This window comes from Acromyrmex echinatior, chromosome 1 (assembly GCF_024713525.1).
Source record: "Acromyrmex echinatior isolate Ae372 chromosome 1, ASM2471352v2, whole genome shotgun sequence".
Classification (NCBI taxonomy): Eukaryota; Metazoa; Arthropoda; class Insecta; order Hymenoptera; family Formicidae; genus Acromyrmex; species Acromyrmex echinatior.
Window position 1 is genome coordinate 14,121,139 of NC_141852.1, and position 15,677 is coordinate 14,136,815.

The following is a 15,677-nucleotide window of genomic DNA, read 5'->3' on the forward strand; positions in this document are numbered from 1 at the left end:
TAATAAAATATTTTTACGCAATTGCATTTACGTTATAACGTATCTTTTTTATTTCATGAAAAATAATAATTTTAAAATAAGGAATCCTTTCTGAAATCAATAATTCAAACTCCAATAAATCTATAATGAATAAACTTACAGTTTGTTAAAAATTTACTTGAAAAAAAAATCGCTTAAAAATTAGTGTTCAGATATGGAGAGATGAAAGTTTATCTTGTATCCTGTGATGTATCGTTTCACTCCCTCCTCAATATTTCTTGTATTCACTTAGTCCCTACTGAGACTAACAAAAGGACTGGTCATCAAGATCCTAAGCAAAGGCTGACCAAGCAGCGGCCTGCTGGGTAGCCGCGTGTAAACGTGTACATAATTATCGGGGAGTATACTAGGACGATGTGATGTCAGCAATGGTCATTTGCCGCTATCGGCTGGCTCGCAGACTATCTCCTAGCTATTCTATCCTCGCCTGTCCTCCTACCCCTGTGTGCCCTGCGATGTATTTTGCTTCGTGTGGGACAGAGACGGACGGATTAATCGAAGTAACCATTGGTAATTTCGACCGCATTATTAACGACTAATTAATATCATTATTGCAAACAGAATTTCCATATAATTAACACAATAGAGAATTTTTATGCGTTTATACTTATGATCCGAATATATATTCTTTGTCATCAAGACGAAGTTTCTTCGCGACATAATCTCTAATTTAAGAAAGTCTTTAGATTAATTGAATTCAAGAAAATCTTCCCTTCCTAAATTGAAGTAATTCGAATGTTATCTTAAGTCATTCTTTCTAGAATCAACAAGTTCAATCCGGGACGGTGTAACACTCGTCGCTTTCTTCGTAAGACCGTGGATGCACATAAATTCCTCCCTTTGCTCATCGTGCTTTTACGGACTCTTTTCCCGAGCAACGATATATCACGGTGCACGGCAGTGGCCTGACGTTCCCTGTCACCAGTTTAATCGAGCACCACTCGGATTAAGTGTTCTCGTTCGCGAGCGACCACGTCCTGACTGGTCGCTGTCGAAACACGTAGACAGCGACTGCGAAGAATAGTTAACGTCCTGCTCTCTTTCTCTCTCTCTCTCTCTTTCTCTTTCTTTCTCTTCCTTCCTTCTCTCCATAATCTTTGCCCTTTATGTCAATAGCTTACTGTTAACTTGTTCGAAACTCGATTTTTCGCAATAAAGACTAAGATCGATAGCACGATAAAGGTTTACTATCGATCAAGCGTTTTCTTGTAATATTATTATTAGGTGTTGGAATTAATTCGTAGCGTTTTTTAATGAAAGAATGTTATTTCACATGAGCATTAAAAAATACATTAATGAAAGTACTTCCCATCACTTGTAAAACGCTACGAATTAATTCCAACACCTAATAATTCTCAGCAAGATAAATAAATTGAAATTGTCGCTATAAATATTATATATATATATATATATATATATATATATATATATATACTATTATTATACACTGTTATATTTATAACGTCAAATGTCCAATTGAATTAGTTTTAATCATTTCTATATGTTGTCATGCTACCTACTCAATATGTTGATAATTTAATTAAAACAATGGAGTTAAAAATTTTAACTCAAGAAATGCATTAAATTGATTCAAATTTAATTTATTATTTACTAACAAGTCCAATTTTGATGAGCCTTTAATATTGCTTTGTAGATAAAAATAAGAGATACGTATTTTTTAAACATACCCACTTTTAAGGGGTAAAATATCCCTTAGAAAAAAATTGGTTTTTTTTCAAAGTGATTATCGTCGAAAGTATAAAAAATAGAAAAAATGTTTAAAACAAAAATTAAATAATTTTAAGAGAGGAATGGTTTCTAAGAGATTGAATGATTTTAAGAGTTCAATAATTATAATTTTAAAAAAAGAAATTCTTTAATTTTCATTTTTTATAAATAAAAATGTTTTATTTAAACAACTTTTTTAAAAATTATTCTAAAATATTTTTTAAACTATTTGAATTTTATTTCAAACATTTTCTTCTACGTCTTATACTTTCAACAGTATTCATTTTAAAAGAAAAACAAACAATTTTCTTCTAAAAGATATTAATAAGCAAAGTGACACTGAAAGTTTGCCTGATGTTTATCTGTCTTTTCTAAAGAAAGATCTCACTCACACTTAATAAATAATTCTGGAACAATCTAAACTTTTGACATATATATAAATAGCGGTAACACATGATATAACGAACAACAATACACAACGAGAAATTTCCGTCTGCTTGAAGGAAGATTCATCATTTTATCTGTAAAACAGGTAATGATTCAATCCTCATAAATTTGACTAGAAGTTATTAATGATAGTTTAATTTTTAAATTAGAATTCGGAAATTCTTGTTCTCTCTACATAACTTGCAACATGATAATTAGCGCTGTAACATTGTTGTACGATGCACCTTAACAAGATGAAAGAACACGTTTATACATACGACTTATATTATACGACGGCTGAATTCAATGTCAGATATATGTAAATTCTGTGTTTTACTAATATTTGTGATTTTACTGAAGATGACCAGATTGTGGCCGAAACGTCTAAAGATTTTTTATTAATGTAATGAACAATTAAACTTCACAAACAACATCCAGTGCTGGTTTCATACTCCTTTTTTTATATGTTTGATTTATAAACATTCGTTAGAATTATTTATAAACTCAAGGGATGACCATTACTTTTTTCATATCTAACAGTGATATATCAGTCCATTTAACGTGAATCATTAAAAAATAACTTACATTTTTACAGAATCAGATACAAATTCATACTGAAATATTAATTATTGGAATATTAAGCACTAAACTCTAGCTCAGATCGAAAAGGCGTTTTAATTGTGTTATTCACACATTAATCTAATGTTGTTTGTATTTTAATTTATTGTTATCCTTCTGCCTGTGTATGTGTCAGATTTTTACTCTCTCCGTCTGCTAATTTGGATCTTCTTTGTCCAGCCAAAGTTTTTTTTATTCTAAGTTTTCAAAAAAATTCAGAGTTACTGTTCAACATCTCTATTATACTACCAAATAGTTTTTTGCACTCAAATGTTAAAATTTATTTAATAAATTTGAAATTTGAACAAAAATAAAGATGAAATTTCACTTGAGAGTGAAATTTCGCTCGTGCGAAAAGATTCAAATTGCAGGCAAAAAGTTAATTAGACGATGCTTATAACATCGTTTCTAATGCAGTAAAACGGTTATTTTAATTTAAACTTGTATTATTATGCATCATTTTAAGTTAATAAATAATTTATCGCGGATAATAATTTAAAATAATCATTCCATTTTGCAAAATTCGAATCGGGGCGTCAGAAAACGAAAAATGGGAAGAGATCGTTCGAGAAACGTGGACCCTTTTGACCATAGCATGAACCGCTTCTATGTTATTTACGTTAGCTGTTAACGGCTACGATTTCCGGAGCAGCCCTAACTCACGTGCAACGACCAAGAATATGTCCCAAGTGTCCGGACCTTCGTCTTACTGCGGACAGACCGCCTCGAATGAGTTACTTGTGATCAAGCCTCAACTAGAATAGAGAACCCGAGTTAATCTCACGTGCCGCATCAGACGCCCACGCCACCTTCGCTCAAATTTGTACAAAGCGCGGAATTTATCCCCGCAATGCCAAACAATTCGAGGAATGTTCCTCTCTCTTTCTCCCTCTCTCTCAACTAGAATAAATTTAATAATGATTTAATTAGCATTCCTACGCTTACAGTTATTCGCTTTCAGTATAACGGCTACCTGCGAATTGAAATGATTTCGGTATCATCCGAAGGTTAAGAACGGAAGAGGAGAGTAGCGTGCGGATGAAGAATCGTCGGCGAGCAACAACGCGAGTGATACGCGGACACCGCAACAGAATCGCCGGCGCGTTTCTGTTACAGCGACGGGATCGCCACGCGCGTTATCTTGCAGTGAAACATTAATAATAAAAGTTTTCGTTTATTGTCTCGCGAACGACAAACCGGCCGCCGTTAGGGGAGGAGGGACACACAGGCTCTGGCGACGCTGTATAACTACGCGGTTACGGCCACGTTTTGTCTTCGTCATGAATACCCCCTTATCTTCGGGCGAGTCCATCATCGCGGGACGGTTTTGTCCCCGGGCGCGTTTCGCCGTAGGAACCTGTCTGCTGGAATTGTAAGGAGACAGGAAGCGCAGCGTCTGGACGTGTCCGCCAGTCGGAAAATATTTCGAAACGTCGATCAGAACCAGGCGAAACGAGGGTCGAGAGCAGCCGGGTACAAGCGACACGGGAGTCTGGTTGTTAAACTAATGCGTCGATGCATCCTCTCCTCCCTGTATCTCCTCCCTGCCGAGGGTTTTGTCGCTTACTCTTCCACCCCCGTCCGCCCTCCTAAGTTACGCGACGAGTCGTGTCGTATTTTTTTAACTACAACGCGCTTTTTTTTACACAAAAAAGATAATTTTGCTGAAGTATCTAAAAATTTGTACTTACATATAAATATTATTACATATAACACACCAAACGCTATTTTGACTAAAAATGGCATTCTTTTTTATTTATATTTAAATGCTTCTTGATTTATTTTACTTAATATTGTATTAATCTAAAAATTTAAATAGATATAAATTTGAAAATAATTTTATCGGATCAAGTGATTACTAGAATATCAAAACTTTTTATAGTACTGATTACCATTGGAATGTGTCCTACATAATTATTTTATAATCCAATAAAATTATTTTCAAATCTGCATTTCAGATCTAAATTTGTTGATGCTTTAGCAAAATTGTTCTTTCCATGTAGAAATATCCCAGCAAACACACTACCAGTAACATAACTGTTAATTATAATTTCCCATTCAACAATATAACTGTTATGTGTTTTAATTGTTATTTGTTATAATACAATTATATCATTGAATGGAAAATTATAACAGTCATGTTATTGATAATTGGTATTTACTGAGATCTCCCGTGAAAAGAATAAAATTCCTCGATTTTGTTTTCATGGCGAACCATGTCTTCCTTTTGGAGTCGCAAATAGATCTTATTCCTTCCGCCGAATTTCCTCCAATTACTGTCACTGATTGGTTCCTCGTCCATGGCGCGACCGGCCGTAACAGACAGAGATACACTAACATATATCGAGCATGCATGTGCAAATGAGAGACTAGATTAGTTACCGTCGGTTTCGCTCGATGTAGAACGGCACGAGACTGATCACAGGCTACGTTTCTCAGCTGACCGCAGCTTCCCGCCGGCCAGTACTTACTGCGTCCGGTAAAGGGACGCGATGTAAATCAGTCTAGCAGTCTGCACTGGCCGCACATTAAGTTGCCTCGAGGTCTGTCAAGAGGGTGGGATGATCCGAGTGCCAGCTTCCGACTAAAATCACGTGCCTTGGAATTCAACACCAAACAAGCGGCCGATACATTCCGAATTAATATCGTGCATATAATATAATACATGGAATACAATCCATTTATTTCATCATTATTATGCCTAAGAAGGACAATTCGCCCGTACTTTCCATTGAGCGAGTATCACCGGGCACGTATGTGGTAGGAGGTCGATCGATCGTTAAGTTGCGCCGGCTGCCGGGGACACTTACAAATTAGCCAATCAAGTTCTAATCCCTTTACGATTTACCCCAATCAGCCCGCATCCCGCCACAAATACTTTAATCCGTCCATTAATCCTGCAAGATAAAAGTTTCCGGAGTAGTTACGGACCCTTTGTCGTCGCCACGGTCAGCAGTATCAGTTCAAGAGGATCGAATGGCGAATGACAGCGATAGTTCTATCTAATCCCTATTATTAGTGAAATAAGTGATCGTCATGAGCAACAACTATCAAAATACGCATTCGACTGACTATTTTGATTTCAAGTGCTAAGAAGGAATTGCTGAAGTATTTTTTCATCTATCTTGCTTCAAAAATGACACAATTAAAAAACATGATTTTCGAGTTATTATCATGAATGAATTAGGTAAATCCTATCATCAATCATCAAAAGTGAACTCATTTAAAATTATTTAAAAAATCATCAAAATTATCACAACTTAAAGAATGATTAAAAGAAAAATATCAAAATTGTCACAATTTAATAAAGATTGGTCTTCTAAGGATTGTAAAACGAAAATGACAAAAATGATCTTGTTAAAAATATATTCTATTTGTCGGTATTATTTAATTACTCAATAATTTTCTATCGAGTTGGAAAATAATTTTTCCCCTTTTCTGAAAACTTAATTTCTTGAATTTCTGTGTCTTCCGAAGTAAGGGACTGATATCATTGCAAAAAGAAGAAATGAATTCTTCCTTTAATCTGGTTAGTTTAAAATGTAATCTTCAAACTCGATTTTCGAAAAAAATACTCACTTTAAGTTACGTTTAAGGTTTTCTTTAAATTTTTCATGGCAAATGTATACATTTCTGCAAAGTGCTTTACAAAATAAAATTAAAATATAGAGAACGCAGAATTTTTTCGTATACTAGATAGAATTTCTCTTTTCTCCTAGATTGTGCATGTCTCGCACTGCGACGTGGTTTTCTATCGCGGACATTTCCGCATAGCGTCGGGGCGTCGGTATCTCTTCGGGGTGGTCATCCAGTTTATTTACGCGTCCGCTTTGCGGATCGAAAAACCCAAAAAGAAGTAAAGCGGCTCCGTGAGAGAGCGGATGGACCGGAGCGGCGCGAGCGGAGGTGCGAGCGTCGCTGGAATTTATACTCCGCGTCGTCGTGGCCGTCCCCGGGCAATTTTTTTTCAACCTCAACCTCGAGCAAAACCCCGCGGTCCACTGTCCCCTGCCTACTCCCATCTCGCTCGCGCTACCGACGGCTATATACAGAACGCTGGACAAACAACAATAAATACATTTTCCCAGGCCGGGTGGCAAACCCGGTGAGGGGTAGAACTTCCATGCGAGCACGTACGGGCATAGCTTAGCGTAATCTGACTGCACACCACCCCATTTCAGCCACCGACCCTCCGCGCCAGGACGCACGCAACCCCCGTTGGCCCCTTCGTCCCCTAATCCCCCTTTTCGTCCTCCGTCCTCACCGTACCGCTGTCAGGAGACTGCAAGCTCCCATACCGTAGAGACAGAAACCAGCGAGGGGGTGGAAGGAAGAGAGATAGGAACCGGGAAAAAAAAAAGATAAATACAAGAGCCGACAACGCAGCGGGGAGTTAGGTGGCATCACCACCTGACGAAAGAATTCCGCGACCTGACCAGAATTTCATTAGCCGTGGTCTGGCGAGAGAACACGGCGAATGGGAAAGAGAGCTGCGAGGGGGTAAAGGCGAAAAATGGTGGGGGAGAAAATGGAGACGCGTCGGGCGCGTTTATCGGTGCGAAAGAGCTTGTTAAACGGCCCGTTTCACGGTACTGCCTTTTCTTCCTGGATGGCGGTCGGGGGTGTCGGGGAGGTTTAAGCGGGAGAACGGAGATTTCGTGCGCGATGACGGCTTAAGGGAAGCGCGTCGTTACGGTAAGAATGAAAACAATTTTCGTTCAAGTGGCATTACATTGTTTCAAACGGTATTCGCCGTTCGTACATCGTAAGGAATAAACGCCAAGGAGATATGATAGTACAATTTATATGAACAGCGAACGAAAGATCCGAGAGATAGATCACGTAAAAGGTAAATTGTGTAAATTTTTACGTTCGTGTTACACAATCTTCATTTTGTATCGTTAGAAAAATTAGTACTCCCAACAAACACTAATATAACAACAATATAACTATTAGTTATAATTTTTCACTCAACAATATGACTATACAACATATATGTAACATATTACAGTTATATAGCATGTAATAGTTATATTGTTGAATGGGAAATTATAACAAACGATTATGTTGCTATTAGTTAATGTTTGAGTTATATCTTCATTATCAATGAGATGATATACTTATCTACATCACGTTATATCATTACAGAAAAAGAAAGAAAAATATAAGCACGGAAAGAACAGTTTTGTTGAAATATTTAAAAATTTAGCTTGATATAGATTTGGAAATAATTTTATTGGACAACCAAAGTAATTATGTAGGACGCTTAAATTAATTGCAAGAATATTAAAACTTTTGCAACATTGCTCATCATTAATTATTTTATGATCCAATAAAATATTTTCAAATCTGTATCTAAATTTTCAGATACTTCAGCAAAATCGTTCTTAATTTCGTGTATAGTACGTAATTAATTAATGTAATATTTTAAAGGAGAAAAAAGAAATAATGAAACTAGAGTCTGAAAATTGGATATTACCTAAAATCAAATAAATTTCGTACTTTATTATACTTTACTATAGAGAAGATGAAATATTTCGCATTCTATGCACAATTTCGTCGTATTACGAAGAAAATTTAAATGCTACAAGTCGATTTCCCTCTTCGGAACGGAAGTTTAGTGCGCCGTTCTCAGCGTATCCGGAATATCATGGCGGCTCCGGCCGTTCGGAATGCTAATGCGTGATTACGGCAGCCACGGTCGTAATACGCGAACTTTTTGTGCGGCTCACGTGTGACCCAGGGGCGCTTAAAACATCCCTTAAATTACCCCCATTAGCAAGGGTTGAACGCCGGGTAAACGAGGATTTCACTGGCGCTGTTACGCGAGATTTATTCCGTGGGAAATATTCCTTTCGGACGTTAAATTACGTCGTTATACCGAGGGCTCTTATTCCTCGCGCCCGACGAGTCGATCTAAGTATAAACTTAAGCCGATTTCGCAACGTATTGTACCGCTATCGCGCGTTTTCGCTTCCGTATTAAATGTGAAGTAACGAGCCGGCAGCGACGGGTAGCGAGAGTTATCGCGGCGCAATGAAAGCGACGATTTCGAGTGGGCGACGATATGGGAACTCCTTCACTGAAGTAGTTACAGACACACGTGTGGGAACACTTCTCGGTAATCGTCTGGAAAAATACGACGGTAGCTCTCTACACAAAAATTGACGCCGATATTATTCAACAGAGACAATGACAAAGATACGAATTAAATTATATTCGATAAACAATAGAAATTACTAACTGTAATGGTTCTTTTATGTGTGCGTGCTTATTTATTTATTTTATATGTATTTATTTATTTAACTCTTAGTAAACGCGATGTTTTTTTTATTTACGTCCTGAATTAATTTTCAGCACTTTAACAAATATATAAAAATTAAGTAATTCTTACATATAAATCTTTAATATCTTTAAAAAGTATTTATAAAGTTGTGTGCTTAAAAGAATTATATATAGTAAATGTTCCGCTACTAACTTTCTCAGTTTTTCGACTCTTCCTAATTTTTTGAAGAAAATCAATGTACAAGACACGAATGACCCAATCGTGTGTACAAAGGATTAATAAATATTTAGCTGCGTTAGTAGAAGAAGCAGCTTAGCAATTATTGTAAGATTCTTTAATATGATTCATTTAAATCCAGTAAGGAACTAAGGATGAAACTAACCATATTAAAGAATTTTTTAAACAATTGCAAAGCTTTTTCTACTAAACAATCATTTTTCCTGAGATTTAATCTCACAAATCGCGATGACGAATGTTAAATATACCAAGTTTCCATGATTATTATCATTATTATCTTCAATTTATATCAGAATAAACCTGTAGAGATTATTTACAAAGTAAAACATCAATAAATTAATCCAATGCTAATTATCACATAAATAACATTAATTATATAACTGTGTATGCTTAATTATTTCAATTCTGCTATGACACGCGCTCATCGTCAGACGAGCGATGGATTTTGTTGATGAATTTCTTGAAGAGAAGAATTCTGTTGATGGCATCCCGTGTTTCGCACGTAACTAACGGCACGCGGTTCGAATCTTATCTCCCTAATTTCTCGAGAGCGACCATTCACCGTCGGCAACGCGCATCGTCGGCACCCGGGAGACGCTCTCGCGGGCGATTTACGGAATTTAAACAGCCCCCCGGGATAAGGCGGCGGCTTGGCGTTGCGTGGCAGGTCGGATTAGCAGGTTGCCCCCACATCAGGATAATTCCCTTCGTCCCCTGCCCCGTTTCCTTGCCACCGACTCCCGGCCGCCCCCGCCGTCAGCCTCCGGGGTAGGTTACGTCCTTCCTGCGGGATAAAACAAAACAGCCAGCGGAGTATATTAATGCTCGGCTTAATGCGGCCCGCCTAATTAATGGACCGACTCTCCGGACGCCCGCGCTCAGCCGCTCGCCCGTTCTAAAAGTAAGAGATAACGCCGCTGCAGAAGCATTATTAAAGACAAAAGCGCGACCGCGCCGCTCTCGTGCCCCTGGACGAGTGGAAATTTCGGTAAGCGCTTCCTGACGTAAGGGATTTCCCCCCTATGGGTCGGAGAAGAAAAAGAAAATGGGAGGACAGATGCGGACGATGATGATATATTTATATTAAAGCTATATCGAATTATTTAAATAAGCGAGATTAATAAAATTTAGCACGTAAAATCCTATCTAAAGATTTGTAAAAATAAGAACTGAACTTCTTTTTATGTATAGAAAGAATACTTTTGCTGACGTCTATATCTAAAAATTTAGCAAGATATATTGGATTATCAAAAAAAAATTAGATAAAACATTCAAATTAGTTGTTATGCTGAGAGAAATGTTTTGTATGATATGTGACTAACAAAAAATCTCTTACTTTTTAATTAAAAAACTTTGTTGTTCCAATCAGGAATTTTAAATTAAAAAGTAAGAAAGTTTTGTAAGTCACATACAAAGCATTTCTGTCAATGTAGAGATCAAAACTTTTTGCAGTATTATCATCATGCTTGAGCGTTCTACTTCAAGTAACAAGGTGATGTCAAATAATGTCTTAATGATATTATTAACGTTAATAAGATATCATTAAAATGTCACTGCTCTATACTGGGACATAATTTTCAAATCTATGTCTGGCCTATGTTTTTATGTTTCAGCAAAATCGTTTCATCTGTATGCAAATATAATAATAATAACAACTTAACATTAGAATCTCGGCTATACCATTTTTACGATCTGATAGTTTTCCTTTTCCAATTAATTTATATTTGCGCATGGAGCTTTAGATTTTTGAGACTTTTCATAAATAATCACAATTAATTACAAGTATTTTTACTTTTACGGTGACAATCTTCTCTCGTAAAAAAGTTTACCTTGAACCGCGATTTAGACCCGCGGTTCTAGTGTTGATATGGAGGTGTCGATGATATGTCTATTGTAAAATTGGCAGAGAAGACAAGGGATACTGAATTAAGTTTCCAAGCACAAGCGCAGCGCGCAGTACTTTCTATTTCTTCAAGAGATCCGGGGGTGGCACTCTGGGAGTGTCATGGATGCTGCCGGGGCGGAGCCTTGAGAGAGTTGCATCGAGACTGCTCGGCTGCGTCAATAAGCAGATCGCCCCCGCCCTACTGTTACGTACTCTTGATTTTATACAGACGCGTTTCTTACAATATTAGAGAAGACTTTTATTGAGATTTGCTCTTACTAAATTGCTTTGAGGGATCCTAATTGTGAAATAAATCATCTAGAAATATTAATTTGAAATGAATGATCAAGCTATGGTTTTTGTATTACGCCCATTTTATAACCGTGTCGTGTCCTTTTGATTAACTTGAGGAGATAAGCTCCATGGCGCTTCCGTAATACTATCGCGATGATAATGACCACCAAGAGCATAGCAACGAGCAATGGCTTGGTCAAGGAGGATACATACACTGACTCTCGTCGACAGGTTAGCGGTTCTCGAACGTGTAGCGGCTAATCGAATTATCGATGCTTTGAGGCTCAGCGTCCGTGGATGATTCGATCACGTAGCTGATGAACAGTTCCGGCGGTCAGCGATGCGAGCCGCTTTCGAAGGGAAATCTCTCGTTATGGACTCTCCCCGGTAACGTTTGAGCGAGCTGTTTCCGCCGTGCTCCACTGGCTTCTCAACGACAATAACCGTGTAATTAGTTGCAAAAACCGGCACCAGCGCCTGGAAAAATCGACGATTGGTCACGAATTTCCGACGGGAGCAGGTTTTTGTAGAATTCTAGTTACCAGGAACTCTAGATATTCGTGAAATAAAGTTATTAAGCCGTTTAGAATTATTCAATCTTCGAATTTCGATAGAAATTAATACTCTATTTGTTTAATTAAAATTTGAGATTGTAAGCAGAAACGAAAAGAGTTTCTTTTAATTTATTATAAGAATTCTTATTCTAGAAGTTGGGAGTGAGTTGTAACCGAGTCAGTAGTACGTCAGTAAACAAAAATGTATCGATAGTCAGTAATTGCGCATAGAAATGATCAAATTCGATTTGTCATGATTTAAAATTTAAATTATGTTATGACTGACTAATTATAAAGCAATATGTTTACTATTTCATCGAGACAACTAATCAGAACTGATTGACATAACTTGAAAACTGAACGATCTAATATGACTTATGCTCGTTTCTATGTAATTTAATTTTTCTAAACTTGTGCTCATTTCTATGTATTGTAGTTCAATGTAGTTTAATTTTAATCTCGGTCCGAATAACTCATCATCTTTTTTTAGTTCTTAACGAATTAAGATAAAAAGTAAGTTGAAGACTAAAGTTAATCTTCATTGATAGAAATGGACATTATTTTGCAAATTTCCTAAAATTTATGATTTATAACTCTGATTTATCACCAGTATAATGTGAATAAGGTGAAAACCTAACTTATGACACACAAAGAAAACATAATGCAATAAGACATAAGTAAACAAATCCACCAGTCAGTAAAAAAGGCAATAACGCAAGCAGTAAATCCAAAATGTTGATTTGCTTATTGCTTACGTCTATTTAAAATAAAATTAAATTTCTTTATGTACCATCATCTCAACAGCTTATTGTATTCTATAAATTCTTTAGAGTGGACTCTTACTTTAAAGAGTAAAACTTGAGCCTTTATTGAAAAACAGTGGCTCAATTTTCAATCTTTAAGAGCGAGAAATTTCACTCTTTAGAATAATGTTTCGCAAGTGAACAATTCACTCTAAAAAAAGTTTTAGAGAGTAGAAAGCCCATTAATGTTGGGACATTAACTTCACACACGCGCAATTTTCCTGGTTTCGTCGCCATTCCAGCAGTGCACGCGCGATTTCGAAAGAGAAACAGTTAAATCGCGATCAAAGTTAGCTGACGCCAGTCGGAAGAATGGCTAAAGGGATGGATATTCTTTCCCCGAAGGTAAAACCACATTCACCGCACCGATGAAAATCGCGGCTAAATACAAAGTGGAAATTGAGCGCCAACCTGGCTTGACGGTCGAAGGTTTTCGAGGTCGTCGGCGGAATCCAGGTCGGCGTCCGCAGGAATTTCTGCGGTGAAATTCCAGTGCACGTAACTCCAAATATTTCTGTAGTATCGTAGTTCGTACGAGGGCGGGGAGATTTCGAGTTTCAAAGGAAACACTCTCGCCACTTCCGTTCGCGAGACAACGACGTTTCGTCGTCCGAGAGTCTAACACGTGGCGACTGAACGGACACATACAGCCATGACGGAAATTCTGTTGATAACTTCGAAACGCATAAACGTGAATCTGAAGTAAAAGCGCCTGTACAAAATTCATGTAGGTATATATTCACGAGCGATACCAAAAAAAAGTGAGGAAAGATACTCTAAATTATTTTCAATCTGATCTAATTACATTGGCGAGGTCCGCCAAAAGAGCAACATAAATTTAACATATCGCGCCAATCGATATCGCCTAGCGATTATTATGTGGGAAAGTTTATATGCGGGCGGATTTAATAGTTTGCATAATTTACCCCTAGTTAGTTATTCCATTAATCATTACCCCGGGTAGGTGTGTGCACGCCCGCGAATAACAATCGTACTATTATTTATAACGTATTCAATTTATCGGTAACCCGCGGGCGGAGGTAAAGCGTGTAATCGATTCAACTCGATTAATTAACTCGCCCCCACGTATGCGATTGTAACCGAGGTGCCTCGGTGTGCACGGAGGCGTCTCTCGTTACCGTGGACGAAAACTTTCCGCCGTCGCGTTGTGTCGCGCAAAAAACGCACATACACAAACATACATACGCAGGACACGCATTCTATGTATGCGGGTCTCGTCCGTTTATCCGCGACACAAAGGCGTTTAATTAGAAGCGCATCGGAAAACGGGGGCATCATCCGGCATCTGGTTTTTGTTCCTGGCAATTTTCGCGTTCCGCTAAGGCGATACGGATTTTTCATCCCCGTCACCGTTAATAATTAACGGATCAAAGGCATCGTATTAATATTTGCCCCGAAGTCCCCGACCACAAGGAAGATATTAACCCGCGTAATATTGTGTCCATGCTAAGGGTGGAGAGGAGGGAAAGGACATATTGAAACCGCACAAACTTCGCTCATAGCATCCGTGGGTATGAGCTCGTAAATATACCGGGTGGCTGAAATCGAACTTGGCGTAGTGCGGCCGGTGGACATCGCCTGAGGAAAAAGACCGACCCGTCAATATGCGTCACGTTAACCGCATCAAGACCTGACAATTTAGTATTTTACTATTTATCTAACATGTAGGGAGTGTAGTATTTAGGAACATGTACTTTGATCACAATTGTCTCTTTAACAATAATGACAATAGTTCATTTTTATATTATTTTAATTAAAAAGTAATATAACCGAATAGCCAACATGAAAAATCTCATTATTGTTAAAAAAGAATTAAGTTAACACATTTTTTAATGTTATATTGTTAAAAAATTATAATAAAGTTGTGACTTTTTTTATTGTTAATGTAGGGTAGACTTGTGATACATATTGTACCTTGGGGTGGAGGATGGGCAGAGATATTATTTTTTAATAAAAATGTTATTACCTTAAAAGACACACTATTATTTTTTAACAATATCAAGATTTTTAATGATAGTTCAGTTATACTTCAATTGGAAAATATAATTAAACAGGCAAAATTAAAAAGCTCATATATATATATATATATATATATATATATATTACTTCATTTGAAAAGTATAACTAAGCAATCAAACATTAAAAATCTCTTTATTTTTAAAATAATAATTAGTATGCTGCAAAGTACACATTCCTATACTGAGAAAAATGTTCTGGTTGTATCAACAAGAAGTACAAACAAAACAAATTCTAACCAATTCGAATTCTGGTTATTGTAATTGACTTTTTTACTATCTCGACTAAAATGTTTGATAGATTTAATTATAAGTATCTAATTTATGCCTTTCTAATTGAATCTACCAATTAATTTTTCAGTATGAATGTATTATATATATGTACCACAGTCTCCCCTACATTCAATTAAAGATATCGCATCTCCCAGAAAGCGTTCTCTGGAATAATAACATTTACGGAAAATTTGTCCCTGTCGATTCGGTTGAAAGAACGCTGTTCTTTTTCTGTGCAATCTATGCAAGCGTTATACTATTCTTATACACTTAAAAGAACACCGTGGCTCTTCGAAGGGATACCTAATGTTTATCCAAAGCACGGACAGCGGTCGGCTACCCGAGTCGCTGGGTTGTTTCGGAACCGGTGGTGCTTAAACGTGCAATAAGTGGAGGAAGAGAGAAGTGTGGGAGGGTCAAACTAATTCGATTCTAAACTCTGACCACATCGCGAGAAAGAGGACAGAACGGTCCGATGCGGGAGGGTTTCCCGGGGGA

General features: G+C 37.2%; 2 protein-coding genes across 8 annotated transcripts in view; one reads left to right on the plus strand and one right to left on the minus strand.

Moving 5' to 3' along the window:
* LOC147910988 (uncharacterized) overlaps nucleotides 1-15,677 on the minus strand; it is a 320,664-nt gene that overhangs the window by 212,695 nt on the left and 92,292 nt on the right. The gene's annotated exons all lie outside the window — the stretch shown is intronic.
* Nucleotides 1-15,677, plus strand: part of LOC105146923 (LIM domain only protein 3) — a 121,854-nt gene that overhangs the window by 47,469 nt on the left and 58,708 nt on the right. The gene's annotated exons all lie outside the window — the stretch shown is intronic.